General features: G+C 37.5%; 1 pseudogene; it reads left to right on the forward strand.

The window, feature by feature from the left end:
* The window catches only part of LOC124018648, a 78,425-nt pseudogene that overhangs the window by 17,629 nt on the left and 38,052 nt on the right, over nucleotides 1–22,744 (forward strand).

Here is a 22,744-nt window from a genome sequence, read left to right on the forward strand (position 1 = left end):
TAGAACTCTAGAATGGACACTGTCTAAAAATCACCTTAGAACTCTAGAATGGACACTGTCTAAAAATCACCTTAGAACTCTAGAATGGACACTGTCTAAAAATCACCTTAGAACTCTAGAATGGACACTGTCTAAAAATCACCTTAGAACTCTAGAATGGACACGGTCTATAAATCACCTTAGAACTCTAGAATTAGAATGGACACGGTCTAAAAAAATCACCTTAGAACTCTAGAATGGACACGGTCTAAAAATCACCTTAGAACTCTAGAATGGACACTGTCTAAAAGTCACCGTAGAACTCTAGAATGGACACTGTCTAAAAATCACCTTAGAACTCTAGAATGGACACTGTCTAAAAATCACCTTAGAACTCTAGAATGGACACTGTCTAAAAATCACCTTAGAACTCTAGAATGGACACTGTCTAAAAATCACCTTAGAACTCTAGAATGGACACTGTCTAAAAATCACCTTAGAACTCTAGAATGGACACTGTCTAAAAATCACCTTAGAACTCTAGAATGGACACTGTCTAAAAATCACCTTAGAACTCTAGAATGGACACTGTCTAAAAATCACCTTAGAACTCTAGAATGGACACTGTCTAAAAATCACCTTAGAACTCTAGAATGGACACGGTCTATAAATCACCTTAGAACTCTAGAATGGACACTGTCTAAAAATCACCTTAGAACTCTAGAATGGACACTGTCTAAAAATCACCTTAGAACTCTAGAATGGACACTGTCTAAAAATCACCTTAGAACTCTAGAATGGACACTGTCTAAAAATCACCTTAGAACTCTAGAATGGACACTGTCTAAAAATCACCTTAGAACTCTAGAATGGACACTGTCTAAAAATCACCTTAGAACTCTAGAATGGACACTGTCTAAAAATCACCTTAGAACTCTAGAATGGACACTGTCTAAAAATCACCTTAGAACTCTAGAATGGACACTGTCTAAAAATCACCTTAGAACTCTAGAATGGACACGGTCTAAAAATCACCTTAGAACTCTAGAATGGACACTGTCTAAAAATCACCTTAGAACTCTAGAATGGACACTGTCTAAAAATCACCTTAGAACTCTAGAATGGACACTGTCTAAAAATCACCTTAGAACTCTAGAATGGACACGGTCTAAAAATCACCTTAGAACTCTAGAATGGACACGGTCTAAAAATCACCTTAGAACTCTAGAATGGACACTGTCTAAAAATCACCTTAGAACTCTAGAATGGACACTGTCTAAAAATCACCTTAGAACTCTAGAATGGACACTGTCTAAAAATCACCTTAGAACTCTAGAATGGACACTGTCTAAAAATCACCTTAGAACTCTAGAATGGACACTGTCTAAAAATCACCTTAGAACTCTAGAATGGACACTGTCTAAAAATCACCTTAGAACTCTAGAATGGACACTGTCTAAAAATCACCTTAGAACTCTAGAATGGACACGGTCTAAAAATCACCTTAGAACTCTAGAATGGACACTGTCTAAAAATCACCTTAGAACTCTAGAATGGACACTGTCTAAAAATCACCTTAGAACTCTAGAATGGACACTGTCTAAAAATCACCTTAGAACTCTAGAATGGACACGGTCTAAAAATCACCTTAGAACTCTAGAATGGACACGGTCTAAAAATCACCTTAGAACTCTAGAATGGACACTGTCTAAAAATCACCTTAGAACTCTAGAATGGACACTGTCTAAAAATCACCTTAGAACTCTAGAATGGACACTGTCTAAAAATCACCTTAGAACTCTAGAATGGACACTGTCTAAAAATCACCTTAGAACTCTAGAATGGACACTGTCTAAAAATCACCTTAGAACTCTAGAATGGACACTGTCTAAAAATCACCTTAGAACTCTAGAATGGACACGGTCTAAAAATCACCTTAGAACTCTAGAATGGACACTGTCTAAAAATCACCTTAGAACTCTAGAATGGACACTGTCTAAAAATCACCTTAGAACTCTAGAATGGACACTGTCTAAAAATCACCTTAGAACTCTAGAATGGACACTGTCTAAAAATCACCTTAGAACTCTAGAATGGACACTGTCTAAAAATCACCTTAGAACTCTAGAATGGACACTGTCTAAAAATCACCTTAGAACTCTAGAATGGACACGGTCTAAAAATCACCTTAGAACTCTAGAATGGACACTGTCTAAAAATCACCTTAGAACTCTAGAATGGACACTGTCTAAAAATCACCTTAGAACTCTAGAATGGACACTGTCTAAAAATCACCTTAGAACTCTAGAATGGACACTGTCTAAAAATCACCTTAGAACTCTAGAATGGACACTGTCTAAAAATCACCTTAGAACTCTAGAATGGACACTGTCTAAAAATCACCTTAGAACTCTAGAATGGACACTGTCTAAAAATCACCTTAGAACTCTAGAATGGACACTGTCTAAAAATCACCTTAGAACTCTAGAATGGACACTGTCTAAAAATCACAAGGTCTGTCAAGTTGGTTGTTGATCATCGCTAGACAACCATTTTCAAGTCTTGCCATAGATTTTCAAGTTGATTTAAGTCAAAACTGTAAATAGGCCAGACAGGAACATTTAATGTTGTCTTGGTAAGCAACTCCAGTGTATATTTGGCCTTGTGATTTGGGTTATTGTCCTGCTGAAAGGTGAATTTGTCTCCCAGTGTCTGTTGGAAAGCAGTTTGAACCAGGTTCTGTGCTTAGCTCTATTCCGTTTATTTTTATCCTAAAAAAAATTATTGCAAACAGGATGCATTTTGAATATTTGTATTTTGTACACTGTCATTTAGGTTAGTATTGTGGAGTAACTACAATGTTGTCTATCCATCCTCAGTTTTCTCTTATCACAGCCACTAAACTCTGTAACTGTTTTAAAGTCACCATTGGCCTCATGGTGAAAACCCTGAGCAGTTTCCTTCCTCTCTGGCAACTGAGTTGGGAAGGACGCCTGTATCTTAGTAGTGACTGGCTGTATTGATACACCATCTAAAGTGTAATTAATAACTTCACAATAACATTCTCAAAGGGATATTCAATGTTTGCTTTTTTTACCCATCTACCAATCGGTGCCCTTCTTTGCGAGGCATTTGCAAACCTCCCTGGTATTTGTGGTTGAATCTGTGTTTGAAATTCACTGCTCGACTGAGGGACCTTACAGATAATTATATGTGTGGGGTACAGAGATGAGGTAGTCATTCAAAAAGTATGTTAAACACCATTATTGCACACAGAGTGAGTCCATACATCTTATTATGTGAAATGTTAAGCATATGTTTACTCCTGAACTCATTTAGATTCACCATAACACAGGGCTGGATTACTTATTGACTCAAGCCATAACACAGGGCTGGATTACTTATTGACTCAAGCCATAACACAGGGCTGGATTACTTATTGACTCAAGCCATAACACAGGGCTGGATTACTTATTGACTCAAGCCATAACACAGGACTGGATTACTTATTGACTCAAGCCATAACACAGGGCTGGATTACTTATTGACTCAAGCCATAACACAGGGCTGGATTATTTATTGACTCAAGCCATAACACAGGGCTGGATTACTTATTGACTCAAGCCATAACACAGGGCTGGATTACTTATTGACTCAAGCCATAACACAGGGCTGGAATTCTTATTGACTCAAGCCATAACACAGGGCTGGATTACTTATTGACTCAAGCCATAACACAGGACTGGATTACTTATTGACTCAAGCCATAACACAGGGCTGGATTACTTATTGACTCAAGCCATAACACAGGACTGGATTACTTATTGACTCAAGCCATAACACAGGTCTGGATTACTTATTGACTCAAGCCATAACACAGGGCTGGATTACTTATTGACTCAAGCCATAACACAGGGCTGGATTACTTATTGACTCAAGCCATAACACAGGGCTGGATTACTTATTGACTCAAGCCATAACACAGGGCTGGATTACTTATTGACTCAAGCCATAACACAGGACTGGATTACTTATTGACTCAAGCCATAACACAGGGCTGGATTACTTATTGACTCAAGCCATAACACAGGACTGGATTACTTATTGACTCAAGCCATAACACAGGACTGGATTACTTATTGACTCAAGCCATAACACAGGGCTGGATTACTTATTGACTCAAACCATAACACAGGACTGGATTACTTATTGACTCAAGCCATAACACAGGACTGGATTACTTATTGACTCAAACCATAACACAGGGCTGGATTACTTATTGACTCAAGCCATAACACAGGGCTGGATTACTTATTGACTCAAGCCATAACACAGGACTGGATTACTTATTGACTCAAGCCATAACACAGGACTGGATTACTTATTGACTCAAGCCATAACACAGGACTGGATTACTTATTGACTCAAGCCATAACACAGGACTGGATTACTTATTGACTCAAACCATAACACAGGGCTGGATTACTTATTGACTCAAGCCATAACACAGGGCTGGATTACTTATTGACTCATGACATAACACAGGACTGGATTACTTATTGACTCAAACCATAACACAGGACTGGATTACTTATTGACTCAAGCCATAACACAGGACTGGATTACTTATTGACTCAAGCCATAACACAGGACTGGATTACTTATTGACTCAAGCCATAACACAGGACTGGATTACTTATTGACTCAAACCATAACACAGGACTGGATTACTTATTGACTCAAGCCATAACACAGGACTGGATTACTTATTGACTCAAGCCATAACACAGGACTGGATTACTTATTGACTCAAGCCATAACACAGGACTGGATTACTTATTGACTCAAGCCATAACACAGGACTGGATTACTTATTGACTCAAGCCATAACACAGGACTGGATTACTTATTGACTCAAGCCATAACACAGGACTGGATTACTTATTGACTCAAGCCATAACACAGGACTGGATTACTTATTGACTCAAACCATAACACAGGACTGGATTACTTATTGACTCAAGCCATAACACAGGACTGGATTACTTATTGACTCAAGCCATAACACAGGACTGGATTACTTATTGACTCAAGCCATAACACAGGACTGGATTACTTATTGACTCAAGCCATAACACAGGACTGGATTACTTATTGACTCATGCCATAACACAGGGCTGGATTACTTATTGACTCAAACCATAACACAGGACTGGATTACTTATTGACTCAAGCCATAACACAGGGCTGGATTACTTATTGACTCATGCCATAACACAGGGCTGGATTACTTATTGACTCAAGCCATAACACAGGACTGGATTACTTATTGACTCATGACATTTCAGCTTTTCATTTTTAATGAATTAGCCAAAAAATGTAAAAACATAACTCAAATTTGACATTATGGGGTATGGTGTGTAGGCCAGTAACACAATCTGAATTTAATCAATCATGACATGTCATGACATGCTTCGTTTTTGTGGTGACTTACAGATGTTTTCTCTCTCCCTCTAACCTCTTCCCTCTCTCTCTCTCACCCTCTCTCTCGCCCTCTCTCTATTCCTCTCTCTCTCCCTTGAACCTCTTCTCTATGTCCCTCCCTCCCTCCCTCCTTAATAACAGAGTATGCTGAGTTCCTTCATTGTAAAGGTCGTAAGTTTGTGGACTTTGATGAGGTGCGTTTGGAGATTGAGGCCGAGACTGATCGCATCACTGGGTCCAATAAGGGAATCTCTGCTGTTCCCATCAACCTCCGAGTCTATTCCCCTAATGGTACACACACACACACACACACACACACACACACACACACACACACACACACACACACACACACACACACACACACACACACACACACACACACACACACACACACACACACACACACACACACACACACACACACACACACACACACACACACACACACACACAGAGCGAGAGACTCACGGACATATGTTCAAGCACACACAAACATGCAAAACACACAGTCCTGAAAGCAGTTCTGCTTTGTTAGGTTCTGGTAAACAGAGTGAACAACTGATGGACAACTAGTCAAAGCACAAACCAAATGTTTTCCCCCACTGGGTCAAACAGCTGCACAAGACAAAGTTTCCAGCAGCACCAGTATTTATACCCTCCTTTAGACCGAGTCTCCTGCTCGTCCAAACACCACGTCTATGTTGCTAGGCAGGAAGTCAAGAGATGTGTTTAATAAGACTGTTCCTTCTCCCTTCATCTGACCTCGGCCCACATTCCTCCCTAGTCCACATCTGACCTCGGCCCACATTCCTCCCTAGTCCACATCTGACCTGACCTCGGCCCACATTCCTCCCTAGTCCACATCTGACCTCGGCCCACATTCCTCCCTAGTCCACATCTGACCTCGGCCCACATTCCTCCCTAATCCACATCTGACCTCGACCCACATTCCTCCCTAGTCCACATCTGACCTGACCTCGGCCCACATTCCTCCCTAGTCCACATCTGACCTCGGCCCACATTCCTCCCTAGTCCACATCTGACCTGACCTCGGCCCACATTCCTCCCTAGTCCACATCTGACCTCGGCCCACATTCCTCCCTAATCCACATCTGACCTCGGCCCACATTCCTCCCTAGTCCACATCTGACCTGACCTCGGCCCACATTCCTCCCTAGTCCACATCTGACCTGACCTCGGCCCACATTCCTCCCTAGTCCACATCTGACCTCGGCCCACATTCCTCCCTAGTCCACATCTGACCTGACCTCGACCCACATTCCTCCCTAATCCACATCTGACCTGACCTCGGCCCACATTCCTCCCTAATCCACATCTGACCTGACCTCGGCCCACATTCCTCCCTAATCCACATCTGACCTGACCTCGGCCCACATTCCTCCCTAGTCCACATCTGACCTCGACCCACATTCCTCCCTAATCCACATCTGACCTGACCTCGGCCCACATTCCTCCCTAGTCCACATCTGACCTGACCTCGACCCACATTCCTCCCTAATCCACATCTGACCTGACCTCGACCCACATTCCTCACTAATCTACAGCGATCCAATCTTATCAGTGACCGTAACCATTAACCAGTATAGCCAGTATTTAAAACCCTCAATAGTATTTCCATACTGTTCAACATCACATAAACTTTGAAAATGACTTCTAAATGAGCAGAAAATAAAACATGATTCACTTTCACGGTTGATTATTTTGTTGACACCTCCGAGACTAATGTCCTCTGATCTGTAATTACACTATGGACTCTCATTTCCATCTCTCGTCGGACAACTGATAATGACTTTTCAGCTGGAGCTTTTGACTTCATCCGTTTCAGCTGGAGCTTTTGACTTCATCCGTTTCAGCTGGAGATGTTGACTTCATCCGTTTCAGCTGGAGATGTTGACTGCATCCGTTTCAGCTGGAGATGAGGTTACATCTTGGTTTCGCCTGTAGCATGAGTTCTGTGGCACTCACAGATAATATCTTTGCAGTTTTGAAAACGTCAGAGTGTTTTCTTTCCAAAGCTGCCAATTATATGCATATTCGAGCATCTTTTCGTGACAAAATATTGCGCTTAAAACGGGCACGTTTAGCGCCCCATAGGTTGAAGAGGTTAATCAACTGTACTTCATCCTGAGGTAAATCAGCACTGTAAATACGTTTCAAGGTGATATCCCAGCAATACTACCCAGGTAACCCCTGCTACCATTAACACTACACATGATGCATACTTCAAAATACCCCTCATTTGCGCCGGAGTCTAGTTCCATGCTCTTACTATAGTCTAGTTCCATGTTACTATAGTCTAGTTCCATGTTACTATAGTCTAGTTCCATGTTGTTACTATAGTCTAGTTCCATGTTACTATAGTCTAGTTCCATGTTACTATAGTCTAGTTCCATGTTGTTACTATAGTCTAGTTCCATGCTCTTACTATAGTCTAGTTCCATGTTGTTACTATAGTCTAGTTCCATGCTCTTACTATAGGCTAGTTCCATGTTGTTACTATAGTCTAGTTCCATGTTACTATAGTCTAGTTCCATGCTCTTACTATAGGCTAGTTCCATGTTGTTACTATAGTCTAGTTCCATGTTGTTACTATAGTCTAGTTCCATGCTCTTACTATAGGCTAGTTCCATGTTGTTACTATAGTCTAGTTCCATGTTACTATAGTCTAGTTCCATGCTCTTACTATAGGCTAGTTCCATGTTGTTACTATAGTCTAGTTCCATGTTACTATAGTCTAGTTCCATGCTCTTACTATAGGCTAGTTCCATGTTAGTTACTATAGTCTAGTTCCATGTTACTATAGTCTAGTTCCATGTTGTTACTATAGTCTAGTTCCATGCTCTTACTATAGTCTAGTTCCATGTTACTATAGTCTAGTTCCATGTTACTATAGTCTAGTTCCATGTTACTATAGTCTAGTTCCATGTTGTTACTATAGTCTAGTTCCATGTTACTATAGTCTAGTTCCATGTTACTATAGTCTAGTTCCATGCTCTTACTATAGTCTAGTTCCATGTTACTATAGTCTTGTTCCATGTTACTATAGTCTAGTTCCATGTTACTATAGTCTAGTTCCATGTTACTATAGTCTAGTTCCATGTTGTTACTATAGTCTAGTTACATGTTGTTACTATAGTCTAGTTCCATGCTCTTACTATAGTCTAGTTCCATGTTGTTACTATAGTCTAGTTCCATGTTACTGTAGTCTAGTTCCATGTTACTATAGTCTAGTTCCATGTTGTTACTATAGTCTAGTTCCATGTTACTATAGTCTAGTTCCATGTTGTTACTGTAGTCTAGTTCCATGTCACTATAGTCTAGTTCCATGCTGTTACTATAGTCTAGTTCCATGTTACTATAGTCTAGTTCCATGTTGTTACTATAGTCTAGTTCCATGCTGTTACTATAGTCTAGTTCCATGTTGTTACTATAGTCTAGTTCCATGTTACTATAGTCTAGTTCCATGTTACTATAGTCTAGTTCCATGTTGTTACTATAGTCTAGTTCCATGTTGTTACTATAGTCTAGTTCCATGCTGTTACTATAGTCTAGTTCCATGTTACTATAGTCTAGTTCCATGTTGTTACTATAGTCTAGTTCCATGTTGTTACTATAGTCTAGTTCCATGCTGTTACTATAGTCTAGTTCCATGTTACTATAGTCTAGTTCCATGCTCTTACTATAGTCTAGTTCCATGTTACTATAGTCTAGTTCCATGTTACTATAGTCTAGTTCCATGTTACTATAGTCTAGTTCCATGCTGTTACTATAGTCTAGTTCCATGTTACTATAGTCTAGTTCCATGTTGTTACTATAGTCTAGTTCCATGCTGTTACTATAGTCTAGTTCCATGTTACTATAGTCTAGTTCCATGTTGTTACTATAGTCTAGTTCCATGTTGTTACTATAGTCTAGTTCCATGTTACTATAGTCTAGTTCCATGTTGTTACTATAGTCTAGTTCCATGTTACTATAGTCTAGTTCCATGTTGTTACTATAGTCTAGTTCCATGTTGTTACTATAGTCTAGTTCCATGTTACTATAGTCTAGTTCCATGTTACTATAGTCTAGTTCCATGTTGTTACTATAGTCTAGTTCCATGTTGTTACTATAGTCTAGTTCCATGTTACTATAGTCTAGTTCCATGTTACTATAGTCTAGTTCCATGTTACTATAGTCTAGTTCCATGTTACTATAGTCTAGTTCCATGTTACTATAGTCTAGTTCCATGTTACTATAGTCTAGTTCCATGTTACTATAGTCTAGTTCCATGCTGTTACTATAGTCTAGTTCCATGTTACTATAGTCTAGTTCCATGTTACTATAGTCTAGTTCCATGTTACTATAGTCTAGTTCCATGTTGTTACTATAGTCTAGTTCCATGTTACTATAGTCTAGTTCCATGTTACTATAGTCTAGTTCCATGTTACTATAGTCTAGTTCCATGTTACTATAGTCTAGTTCCATGCTGTTACTATAGTCTAGTTCCATGTTACTATAGTCTAGTTCCATGCTGTTACTATATTCTAGTTCCATGTTACTATAGTCTAGTTCCATGCTGTTACTATAGTCTAGTTCCATATTGTTACTATAGTCTAGTTCCATGTTGTTACTATAGTCTAGTTCCATGTTGTTACTATATTCTAGTTCCATGTTACTATAGTCTAGTTCCATGTTACTATAGTCTAGTTCCATTTTGTTACTGTAGTCTAGTTCCATGTTACTATAGTCTAGTTCCATGTTGTTACTATAGTCTAGTTCCATGTTACTATAGTCTAGTTCCATACTGTTACTATAGTCTAGTTCCATGTTACTATAGTCTAGTTCCATGTTACTATAGTCTAGTTCCATGTTACTATAGTCTAGTTCCATGCTGTTACTATAGTCTAGTTCCATATTGTTACTATAGGCTAGTTCCATGTTGTTACTATAGTCTAGTTCCATGTTGTTACTGTAGTCTAGTTCCATGTTACTATAGTCTAGTTCCATGTTGTTACTATAGTCTAGTTCCATGTTGTTACTATAGTCTAGTTCCATGTTACTATAGTCTAGTTCCATGTTGTTACTATAGTCTAGTTCCATGTTGTTACTATAGTCTAGTTCCATGTTGTTACTATAGTCTAGTTCCATGTTGTTACTATAGTCTAGTTCCATGTTGTTACTGTAGTCTAGTTCCATGTTACTATAGTCTAGTTCCATACTGTTACTATAGTCTAGTTCCATGTTACTATAGTCTAGTTCCATGTTGTTACTATAGTCTAGTTCCATGTTGTTACTGTAGCGAATGGCGTGAGAACAGCTGTTGCATTGACTCTGTCTCCTGTTCCTGATCTCCTATTGCTTCCAAGGTTCACTGATATATCTAGGACTATCAGATACTCCCTATCAGTCTCCCAAGGTTCACTGATATATCTAGGACTGAGTCTATCAGATACTCCCTACCAGTCTCCCAAGGTTCACTGATATATCTAGGACTGAGTCTATCAGATACTCCCTACCAGTCTCCCAAGGTTCACTGATATATCTAGGACTGAGTCTATCAGATACTCCCTACCAGTCTCCCAAGGTTCACTGATATATCTAGGACTGAGTCTATCAGATACTCCCTACCAGTCTCCCAAGGTTCACTGATATATCTAGGACTGAGTCTATCAGATACTCCCTACCAGTCTCCTATGATTTTCTTGTAACCAAAATCTACAATGAGATCGTATGTTCTGCGACAGTCAGTGGTCGGGTTTGGTCCATATCTCTCAGGTTAGGTTAGGTACACATGTCTCAGGTTAGGTTAGGTACACATGTCTCAGGTTAGGATAGGTACACATCTCCCAAGTTAGGTTAGGTACACAGCTCTCAATTTAGGTTAGGTACACAGCTCTCATGTCAGGTTAGGTACACAGCTCTCATGTCAGGTTAGGTACACGTCTCTCAAGTTAGATTAGGTACACATCTCTCAGGCCAGGTTAGGTACACATCTCTCAGGTTAGATTGGGTACACATCTCTCAGGTTAGGTTAGGTACACAACTCTCGGGTTGGGTACACATGTCTCAGGTTAGGTTAGGTACACATCTCTCAGGTTAGGTTAGGTACACAACTCTCAGGCCAGGTTAGGTACACATCTCTCGGGTTAGGTTAGGTACACATGTCTCAGGTTAGGATAGGTACACATCTCTCAGGTTAGGTTAGGTACACATGTCTCAGGTTAGGCTAGGTACACATCTCTCAGGTTAGGCTAGGTACACATCTCTCAGGTTAGGTTAGGTACACATCTCTCAGGTTAGGATAGGTACACATCTCCCAAGTTAGGTTAGGTACACATGTCTCAGGTTAGGTTAGGTACACATGTCTCAGGTTAGGCTAGGTACACATCTCTCAGGTTAGGCTAGGTACACATGTCTCAGGCCAGGTTAGGTACACATCTCTCGGGTTAGGCTAGGTACACATCTCTCAGGTTAGGTTAGGTACACATCTCTCAGGTTAGGCTAGGTACACATCTCTCAGGTTAGGTTAGGTACACATCTATTGGGTTAGGCTAGGTACACATCTATCCGGTTAGGTTAGGTACACATCTCTCAAGTTAGGTTAGGTACACATCTCTCAGGTTAGGATAGGTACACATCTCTCAAGTTAGGTTAGGTACACATCTCTCAGGCTAGGTACACATCTCTCAGGCTAGGTGCACATCTCTCATGTTAGGTACACACCTCTCAGGTTAGGTTAGGTACACATCTCTCAGGTTAGGTACACATCTCTCATGTTAGGTACACATCTCTCAGGTCAGGTTAGGTACATACCTCTTGGGTTAGGTACACATCTCTCAGGTCAGACTAGGTACACATCTCTCAGGTCAAGTTATGTACACATCTCTCATGTTAGGTTAGGTACACATCTCTCAGGTCAGACTAGGTACTCATCTCTCAGTTCAGGTTAGTTACACATCTCTCATGTCAGGTTAGGTACACAGCTCTCATGTCAGGTTAGGTACACGTCTCTCAAGTTAGGTTAGGTACACATCTCTCAGGTTAGGTTAGGTACACATCTCTCGGGTTGGGTACACATGTCTCAGGTTAGGTTAGGTACACAGCTCTCATGTCAGGTTAGGTACACGTCTCTCAAGTTAGGTTAGGTACACATCTCTCAGGTTAGGTTAGGTACACATCTCTCGGGTTGGGTACACATGTCTCAGGTTAGGTTAGGTACACATCTCTCAGGTTAGGTTAGATATACACCTCTCAGATCAGGTTAGGTACACATCTCTCAGGTTAGATCGGGTACACATCTCTCAGGTTAGGTCAGGTACACATCTCTCAGGTTAGACCGGGTACACATCTCTCAGGTTAGGTTAGGTACACATCTCTCAGGTTAGGTTAGGTACACATCTCCCGGGTTAGTTACACCTCTCTTGGGTTAGGTTAGGTACACATCTCTCAGGTTAGGTACACATCTCTCAGGTTAGGTTAGGTACACATCTCTCAGGTTAGGTTAGGTACACATCTCCCAGGTTAGGTTGGGTATACATCTCTCAGTTCAGGTTAGGTACACATCTCTCAGTTCAGGTTATGTACACATCTCCCGGGCTAGGTTAGGTACACATCTCTCGGGCCAGGCTAGGTACACATCTCTCAGGTTACTTACACATCTCTCAGGTTAGGTTAGGTACACAGCTCTCATGTCAGGTTAGGTACACTTCTCTCAAGTTAGGTTAGGTACACATATCTCAGACCAGGTTAGGTACACATCTCTCAGGTTAGATTGGGTACACATCTCTCAGGTTAGGTTAGGTACACATCTCTCAGGCCAGGTTAGGTACACATCTCTCATGTTAGGTTATGTACACATCTCTCAGGTTAGGTTAGGTACACATCTCTCGGGTTGGGTACACATGTCTCAGGTTAGGTTAGGTACACATCTCTCAGGTTAGGTTAGGTACACATCTCTCGGGTTAGTTACACAGCTCTCAGGTTATGTACACATCTCTCAGGTTAGGCTAGGTACACATCTCTCGGGTTAGTTACACAGCTCTCAGGTTAGGTTGGGTACACATCTCCCTGGTTAGTTTAGGTACACATCTCTCAAGTTCAGTTATGTACACATCTCTCAGGTCAGGTTATGTACACATCTCTCAGGTCAGGTTATGTACACATCTCTCAGGTCAGGTTATGTACACATCTCTCGAGTTAGGTTAGGTACACAGCTCTCATGTCAGGTTATGTACACATCTCTCAGGTCAGGTTATGTACACATCTCTCAAGTTAGGTTAGGTACACAGATTCAGGTTAGGTACACATCTCTCAGGTACACATCTCTCAGGTCAGGTTAGGTACACATCTCTCATCCCAAGGCCCATCTTCAGCTCTTTGTGAACACCCCTGTTACAGTGTAAACCTCCCTCTCTGTAGATTGATGTACAATGAGCAAATACATTTTCCATTTTAATTTAATAATTTAATCTCTCTCCCTCGTTCTCTTTCTCTCTGTCTGTCTGTCTGTCTCTCTGTCTGTCTCTCTCTGTCTCTCTCTCTGTTTCTCTCTCTCTCCCTGTCTCTCTCTCTCTCTCTCTCTCTCTCTCTCTCTCTCTCTCTCCCTCTCTCTCTCCCTCCCCCTTCTCTCTCTCCCTCCCTCTATCCTCCCCCCTTTCCCACACATCCTCCCTTCCTCTCTCCCTCTCCCTACTCCCATCCCTCTCTCCCTACTCCCATCCCTCTCTCCCTACTCCCATCCCTCCCTCCCTCCTCAGTGTTAAACCTGACTCTTATAGATCTACCAGGGATGACTAAGGTAGCGGTGGGAGACCAGCCAGTCGACATCGAGCACCAGATCAGAGACATGCTGATGCAGGTCAGAGACTGTGGTTACGGTCCCAAATGGCACCCTATTCCCAAAATGGCATCCTATTCCTTAGATAGTACACTACTTTTGACTAGAATGGCACCCTATTCCCTAGATAGTGCACTACTTTTGACTAGAATGGCACCCTATTCCCTAGATAGTGCACTACTTTTGACCAGATGGCACCCTATTCCCTAGATAGTGCACTACTTTTGACCAGATGGCACTCTATTCTCTATACACTTTAAATATTAAAGTAATATAGTATATCTTCTATGTTGTGTGTAGTTCATATCCAAAGAGTAATAAAGTACATGTTAAAGTAATTAAGTATATGTTAAAGGAAAGGGGGTAATTAAGTATATGTTAAAGAAAAGGGGTAATTAAGTATATGTTAAAGAGAAAGGGGTAATTAAGTATATGTTACAGGGAAAGGGGTAATTAAGTATATGTTAAAGAGAAAGGGGGTAATTAAGTATATGTTACAGGGAAAGGGGTAATTAAGTATATGTTAAAGAGAAAGGGGGTAATTAAGTATATGTTAAAGAGAAAGGGGGTAATTAAGTATATGTTAAAGAGAAAGGGGGTAATTAAGTATATGTTAAAGGGAAAGGGGTAATTAAGTATATGTTAAAGAGAAAGGGGTAATTAAGTATATGTTAAAGGGAAAGGGGGTAATTAAGTATATGTTAAAGAGAAAGGGGTAATTAAGTATATGTTAAAGGGCAATGGGGTAATTAAGTATATGTTAAAGAGAAAGGGAAAGGGGGTAATTAAGTATATGTTAAAGGGAAAGGGGGTAATTAAGTATATGTTAAAGAGAAAGGGGTAATTAAGTATATGTTACAGGGAAAGGGGGTAATTAAGTATATGTTAAAGAGAAAGGAAAGGGGTAATTAAGTATATGTTAAAGGGAAAGGGGGTAATTAAGTATATGTTAAAGAGAAAGGAAAGGGGTAATTAAGTATATGTTAAAGAGAAAGGGGGTAATTAAGTATATGTTAAAGGGAAAGGGGTAATTAAGTATATGTTAAAGGGAAAGGGGGTAATTAAGTATATGTTAAAGGAAAGGGGGTAATTAAGTATATGTTAAAGGGAAAGGGGTAATTAAGTATATGTTAAAGAGAAAGGGAAAGGGGGTAATTAAGTATATGTTAAAGAGAAAGGGGTAATTAAGTATATGTTAAAGGGAAAGGGGGTAATTAAGTATATGTTAAAGAGAAAGGGGGTAATTAAGTATATGTTAAAGGGAAAGGGGGTAATTAAGTATATGTTAAAGGGAAAGGGGGTAATTAAGTATATGTTAAAGGGAAAGGGGGTAATTAAGTATATGTTAAAGAGAAAGGAAAGGGGGTAATTAAGTATATGTTAAAGGAAAGGGGGTAATTAAGTATATGTTAAAGGAAAGGGGTAATTAAGTATATGTTAAAGAGAAAGGGGGTAATTAAGTATATGTTAAAGGGAAAGGGGTAATTAAGTATATGTTAAAGAGAAAGGGGGTAATTAAGTATATGTTAAAGAGAAAGGGGGTAATTAAGTATATGTTAAAGGGAAAGGGGGTAATTAAGTATATGTTAAAGGGAAAGAGAAAGGGGGTAATTAAGTATATGTTAAAGGGAAAGGGGGTAATTAAGTATATGTTAAAGAGAAAAGGGGTAATTAAGTATATGTTAAAGAGAAAGGGGGTAATTAAGTATATGTTACAGGGAAAGGGGGTAATTAAGTATATGTTAAAGAGAAAGAGAAAGGGGGTAATTAAGTATATGTTACAGGAAAGGGGTAATTAAGTATATGTTAAAGAGAAAGAGAAAGGGGGTAATTAAGTATATGTTAAAGGGAAAGGGGTAATTAAGTATATGTTAAAGAGAAAGGGAAAGGGGTAATTAAGTATATGTTAAAGGAAAGGGGGTAATTAAGTATATGTTAAAGAGAAAGGAAAGAGGGTAATTAAGTATATGTTAAATGAAAAGGGGGTAATTAAGTATATGTTAAAGAGAAAGGGGTAATTAAGTATATGTTAAAGGGAAAGGGGTAATTAAGTATATGTTAAAGAGAAAGGGGTAATTAAGTATATGTTAAAGGGAAAGGGGTAATTAAGTATATGTTAAAGGAAAGGGGTAATTAAGTATATGTTAAAGGGAAAGGGGGTAATTAAGTATATGTTAAAGGAAAGGGGTAATTAAGTATATGTTAAAGGGAAAGGGGGTAATTAAGTATATGTTAAAGAGAAAGGGAAAGGGGTAATTAAGTATATGTTAAAGGGAAAGGGGTAATTAAGTATATGTTAAAGAGAAAGGAAAGGGGGTAATTAAGTATATGTTAAAGAGAAAGGGGGTAATTAAGTATATGTTAAAGGGAAAGGGGTAATTAAGTATATGTTAAAGGGAAAGGGGTAATTAAGTATATGTTAAAGGGAAGGGGGTAATTAAGTATATGTTAAAGGAAAGGGGGTAATTAAGTATATGTTAAAGAGAAAGGAAAGGGGGTAATTAAGTATATGTTAAAGAGAAAGGGGGTAATTAAGTATATGTTAAAGGGAAAGGGGTAATTAAGTATATGTTAAAGAGAAAGGGGTAATTAAGTATATGTTAAAGGAAAGGGGGTAATTAAGTATATGTTAAAGGAAAGGGGTAATTAAGTATATGTTAAAGGGAAAGGGGGTAATTAAGTATATGTTAAAGAGAAAGGAAAGGGGTAATTAAGTATATGTTAAAGGGAAAGGGGGTAATTAAGTATATGTTAAAGGGAAAGGGGGTAATTAAGTATATGTTAAAGAGAAAGGGGGTAATTAAGTATATGTTAAAGGGAAAGGGGTAATTAAGTATATGTTAAAGAGAAAGGGGGTAATTAAGTATATGTTAAAGAGAAAGGGGGTAATTAAGTATATGTTAAAGGGAAAGGGGGTAATTAAGTATATGTTAAAGGGAAAGAGAAAGGGGTAATTAAGTATATGTTAAAGGGAAAGGGGGTAATTAAGTATATGTTAAAGAGGAAAGGGGTAATTAAGTATATGTTAAAGAGAAAGGGGTAATTAAGTATATGTTACAGGGAAAGGGGGTAATTAAGTATATGTTAAAGAGAAAGAGAAAGGGGGTAATTAAGTATATGTTAAAGGGAAAGGGGTAATTAAGTATATGTTAAAGAGAAAGAGAAAGGGGGTAATTAAGTATATGTTAAAGGGAAAGGGGTAATTAAGTATATGTTAAAGAGAAAGGAAAGAGGGTAATTAAGTATATGTTAAATGAAAAGGGGTAATTAAGTATATGTTAAAGAGAAAGGGGGTAATTAAGTATATGTTAAAGGAAAGGGGTAATTAAGTATATGTTAAAGGGAAAGGGGGTAATTAAGTATATGTTAAAGAGAAAAGGGGTAATTAAGTATATGTTAAAGAGAAAGGGGTAATTAAGTATATGTTAAAGAGAAAGGAAAGGGGGTAATTAAGTATATGTTAAAGGAAAGAGGGTAATTAAGTATATGTTAAAGAGAAAGGGGTAATTAAGAATATGTTAAAGGAAAGGGGGTAATTAAGTATATGTTAAAGGAAAGGGGGTAATTAAGTATGTGTTAAAGAGAAAGGGGGTAATTAAGTATATGTTAAAGGGAAAGGGGGTAATTAAGTATATGTTAAAGAGAAAGGGGGTAATTAAGTATATGTTAAAGGGAAAGGGGGTAATTAAGTATATGTTAAAGAGAAAGGGGTAATTAAGTATATGTTAAAGGAAAGGGGTAATTAAGTATATGTTAAAGAGAAAGGAAAGGGGGTAATTAAGTATATGTTACAGGGAAAGGGGGTAATTAAGTATATGTTAAAGGAAAGGGGGTAATTAAATATATGTTAAAGGGAAAGGGGTAATTAAGTATATGTTAAAGGGAAAGGGGTAATTAAGTATATGTTAAAGGGAAAGGGGTAATTAAGTATATGTTAAAGAGAAAGGGGTAATTAATTATATGTTAAAGGGAAAGGGGTAATTAAGTATATGTTAAAGGGAAAGGGGTAATTAAGTATATGTTAAAGAGAAAGGGGTCATTAAGTATATGTTAAAGGGAAAGGGGGTAATTAAGTATATGTTACAGGGAAAGGGGGTAATTAAGTATATGTTACAGGGAAAGGGGGTAATTAAGTATATGTTAAAGAGAAAGGGGGTAATTAAGTATATGTTACAGGGAAAGGGGTAATTAAGTATATGTTAAAGGAAAGGGGGTAATTAAGTATATGTTACAGGGAAAGGGGGTAATTAAGTATATGTTAAAGAGAAAGAGAAAGGGGGTAATTAAGTATATGTTAAAGAGAAAGGGGTAATTAAGTATATGTTAAAGGAAAGGGGGTAATTAAGTATATGTTAAAGGGAAAGGGGTAATTAAGTATATGTTAAAGGGAAAGGGGGTAATTAAGTATATGTTACAGGGAAAGGGGTAATTAAGTATATGTTAAAGAGAAAGAGAAAGGGGGTAATTAAGTATATGTTAAAGGGAAAGGGGGTAATTAAGTATATGTTAAAGGGAAAAGGGGTAATTAAGTATATGTTAAAGAGAAAAGGGGTAATTAAGTATATGTTAAAGAGAAAGGGGTAATTAAGTATATGTTACAGGGAAAGGGGGTAATTAAGTATATGTTAAAGAGAAAGAGAAAGGGGGTAATTAAGTATATGTTACAGGGAAAGGGGTAATTAAGTATATGTTAAAGAGAAAGAGAAAGGGGGTAATTAAGTATATGTTAAAGGGAAAGGGGTAATTAAGTATATGTTAAAGAGAAAGGGAAGGGGGTAATTAAGTATATGTTAAAGGGAAAGGGGTAATTAAGTATATGTTAAAGAGAAAGGGAAAGGGGGTAATTAAGTATATGTTAAAGGAAAGGGGGTAATTAAGTATATGTTAAATGAAAGGGGGTAATTAAGTATATGTTAAAGAGAAAGGGGGTAATTAAGTATATGTTAAAGGAAAGGGGGTAATTAAGTATATGTTAAAGAGAAAGGGGGTAATTAAGTATATGTTAAAGGAAAGGGGTAATTAAGTATATGTTAAAGGGAAAGGGGGTAATTAAGTATATGTTAAAGGGAAAGGGGTAATTAAGTATATGTTAAAGGGAAAGGGGGTAATTAAGTATATGTTAAAGGGAAAGGGGTAATTAAGTATATGTTAAAGAGAAAGGAAAGGGGGTAATTAAGTATATGTTAAAGGGAAAGGGGTAATTAAGTATATGTTAAAGAGAAAGGAAAGGGGGTAATTAAGTATATGTTAAAGAGAAAGGGGTAATTAAGTATATGTTAAAGGAAAGGGGGTAATTAAGTATATGTTAAAGGGAAAGGGGGTAATTAAGTATATGTTAAAGGAAAGGGGGTAATTAAGTATATGTTAAAGGGAAAGGGGGTAATTAAGTATATGTTAAAGAGAAAGGGAAAGGGGGTAATTAAGTATATGTTAAAGAGAAAGGGGTAATTAAGTATATGTTAAAGGGCAAGGGGTAATTAAGTATATGTTAAAGAGAAAGGGGGTAATTAAGTATATGTTAAAGGGAAAGGGGTAATTAAGTATATGTTAAAGGGAAAGGGGTAATTAAGTATATGTTAAAGGGAAAGGGGTAATTAAGTATATGTTAAAGAGAAAGGGAAAGGGGTAATTAAGTATATGTTAAAGGAAAGGGGGTAATTAAGTATATGTTAAAGGGAAAGGGGGTAATTAAGTATATGTTAAAGAGAAAGGGGGTAATTAAGTATATGTTAAAGGAAAGGGGTAATTAAGTATATGTTAAAGAGAAAGGGGTAATTAAGTATATGTTAAAGAGAAAGGGGTAATTAAGTATATGTTAAAGGAAAGGGGGTAATTAAGTATATGTTAAAGGGAAAGAGAAAGGGGTAATTAAGTATATGTTAAAGGGAAAGGGGTAATTAAGTATATGTTAAAGAGAAAAGGGGTAATTAAGTATATGTTAAAGAGAAAGGGGTAATTAAGTATATGTTACAGGAAAGGGGGTAATTAAGTATATGTTAAAGAGAAAGAGAAAGGGGGTAATTAAGTATATGTTACAGGGAAGGGGGTAATTAAGTATATGTTAAAGAGAAAGAGAAAGGGGGTAATTAAGTATATGTTAAAGGGAAAGGGGTAATTAAGTATATGTTAAAGAGAAAGGGAAAGGGGGTAATTAAGTATATGTTAAAGGGAAAGGGGGTAATTAAGTATATGTTAAAGAGAAAGGGAAAGAGGGTAATTAAGTATATGTTAAATGAAAGGGGGTAATTAAGTATATGTTAAAGAGAAAGGGGGTAATTAAGTATATGTTAAAGGGAAAGGGGGTAATTAAGTATATGTTAAAGGGAAAGGGGGTAATTAAGTATATGTTAAAGAGAAAAGGGGTAATTAAGTATATGTTAAAGAGAAAGGGGGTAATTAAGTATATGTTAAAGAGAAAGGGAAAGGGGGTAATTAAGTATATGTTAAAGGGAAAGAGGGTAATTAAGTATATGTTAAAGAGAAAGGGGGTAATTAAGAATATGTTAAAGGGAAAGGGGTAATTAAGTATATGTTAAAGGGAAAGGGGTAATTAAGTATGTGTTAAAGAGAAAGGGGTAATTAAGTATATGTTAAAGGGAAAGGGGTAATTAAGTATATGTTAAAGAGAAAGGGGGTAATTAAGTATATGTTAAAGGGAAAGGGGGTAATTAAGTATATGTTAAAGAGAAAGGGGGTAATTAAGTATATGTTAAAGGGAAAGGGGGTAATTAAGTATATGTTAAAGAGAAAGGGAAAGGGGGTAATTAAGTATATGTTACAGGGAAAGGGGTAATTAAGTATATGTTAAAGGGAAAGGGGGTAATTAAATATATGTTAAAGGGAAAGGGGGTAATTAAGTATATGTTAAAGGGAAAGGGGTAATTAAGTATATGTTAAAGGGAAAGGGGGTAATTAAGTATATGTTAAAGAGAAAGGGGGTAATTAATTATATGTTAAAGGGAAAGGGGTAATTAAGTATATGTTAAAGGGAAAGGGGTAATTAAGTATATGTTAAAGAGAAAGGGGTCATTAAGTATATGTTAAAGGAAAGGGGTAATTAAGTATATGTTACAGGGAAAGGGGGTAATTAAGTATATGTTACAGGGAAAGGGGGTAATTAAGTATATGTTAAAGAGAAAGGGGGTAATTAAGTATATGTTACAGGGAAAGGGGGTAATTAAGTATATGTTAAAGGGAAAGGGGGTAATTAAGTATATGTTACAGGGAAAGGGGGTAATTAAGTATATGTTAAAGAGAAAGAGAAAGGGGTAATTAAGTATATGTTAAAGAGAAAGGGGGTAATTAAGTATATGTTAAAGGGAAAGGGGTAATTAAGTATATGTTAAAGGAAAGGGGGTAATTAAGTATATGTTAAAGGAAAGGGGGTAATTAAGTATATGTTACAGGGAAAGGGGGTAATTAAGTATATGTTAAAGAGAAAGAGAAAGGGGGTAATTAAGTATATGTTAAAGGAAAGGGGTAATTAAGTATATGTTAAAGGGAAAGGGGGTAATTAAGTATATGTTAAAGGGAAAGGGGTAATTAAGTATATGTTACAGGAAAGGGGTAATTAAGTATATGTTAAAGAGAAAGAGAAAGGGGTAATTAAGTATATGTTAAAGGGAAAGGGGTAATTAAGTATATGTTAAAGGGAAAGGGGGTAATTAAGTATATGTTAAAGGGAAAGGGGTAATTAAGTATATGTTAAAGGGAAAGAGAAAGGGGTAATTAAGTATATGTTAAAGGAAAGGGGTAATTAAGTATATGTTACAGGGAAAGGGAAAGGGGGTAATTAAGTATATGTTAAAGAGAAAGGGGGTAATTAAGTATATGTTAAAGAGAAAGGGGTAATTAAGTATATGTTAAAGAGAAAGGGGGTAATTAAGTATATGTTAAAGGGAAAGGGGGTAATTAAGTATATGTTAAAGAGAAAGGGGGTAATTAAGTATATGTTACAGGGAAAGGGGGTAATTAAGTATATGTTACAGGGAAAGAGAAAGGGGGTAATTAAGTATATGTTAAAGGGAAAGACAAAGGGGGTAATTAAGTATATGTTAAAGGGAAAGAGAAAAGGGGTAATTAAGTATATGTTAAAGGGAAAGAGAAAGGGGGTAATTAAGTATATATTACAGGGAAAGGGGGTAATTAAGTATATGTTAAAGGGAAAGAGAAAGGGGGTAATTAAGTATATGTTAAAGGGAAAGAGAAAAGGGGTAATTAAGTATATGTTAAAGGGAAAGAGAAAAGGGGTAATTAAGTATATGTTAAAGGGAAAGAGAAAGGGGGTAATTAAGTATATGTTACAGGGATAGAGAAAAGGGGTAATTAAGTATATGTTAAAGGGAAAGAGAAAGGGGGTAATTAAGTATATGTTAAAGGGAAAGAGAAAAGGGGTAATTAAGTATATGTTAAAGGGAAAGAGAAAGGGGGTAATTAAGT

Source organism: Oncorhynchus gorbuscha, unplaced genomic scaffold, assembly GCF_021184085.1.
Source record: "Oncorhynchus gorbuscha isolate QuinsamMale2020 ecotype Even-year unplaced genomic scaffold, OgorEven_v1.0 Un_scaffold_554, whole genome shotgun sequence".
NCBI classification, from domain to species: domain Eukaryota; kingdom Metazoa; phylum Chordata; class Actinopteri; order Salmoniformes; family Salmonidae; genus Oncorhynchus; species Oncorhynchus gorbuscha.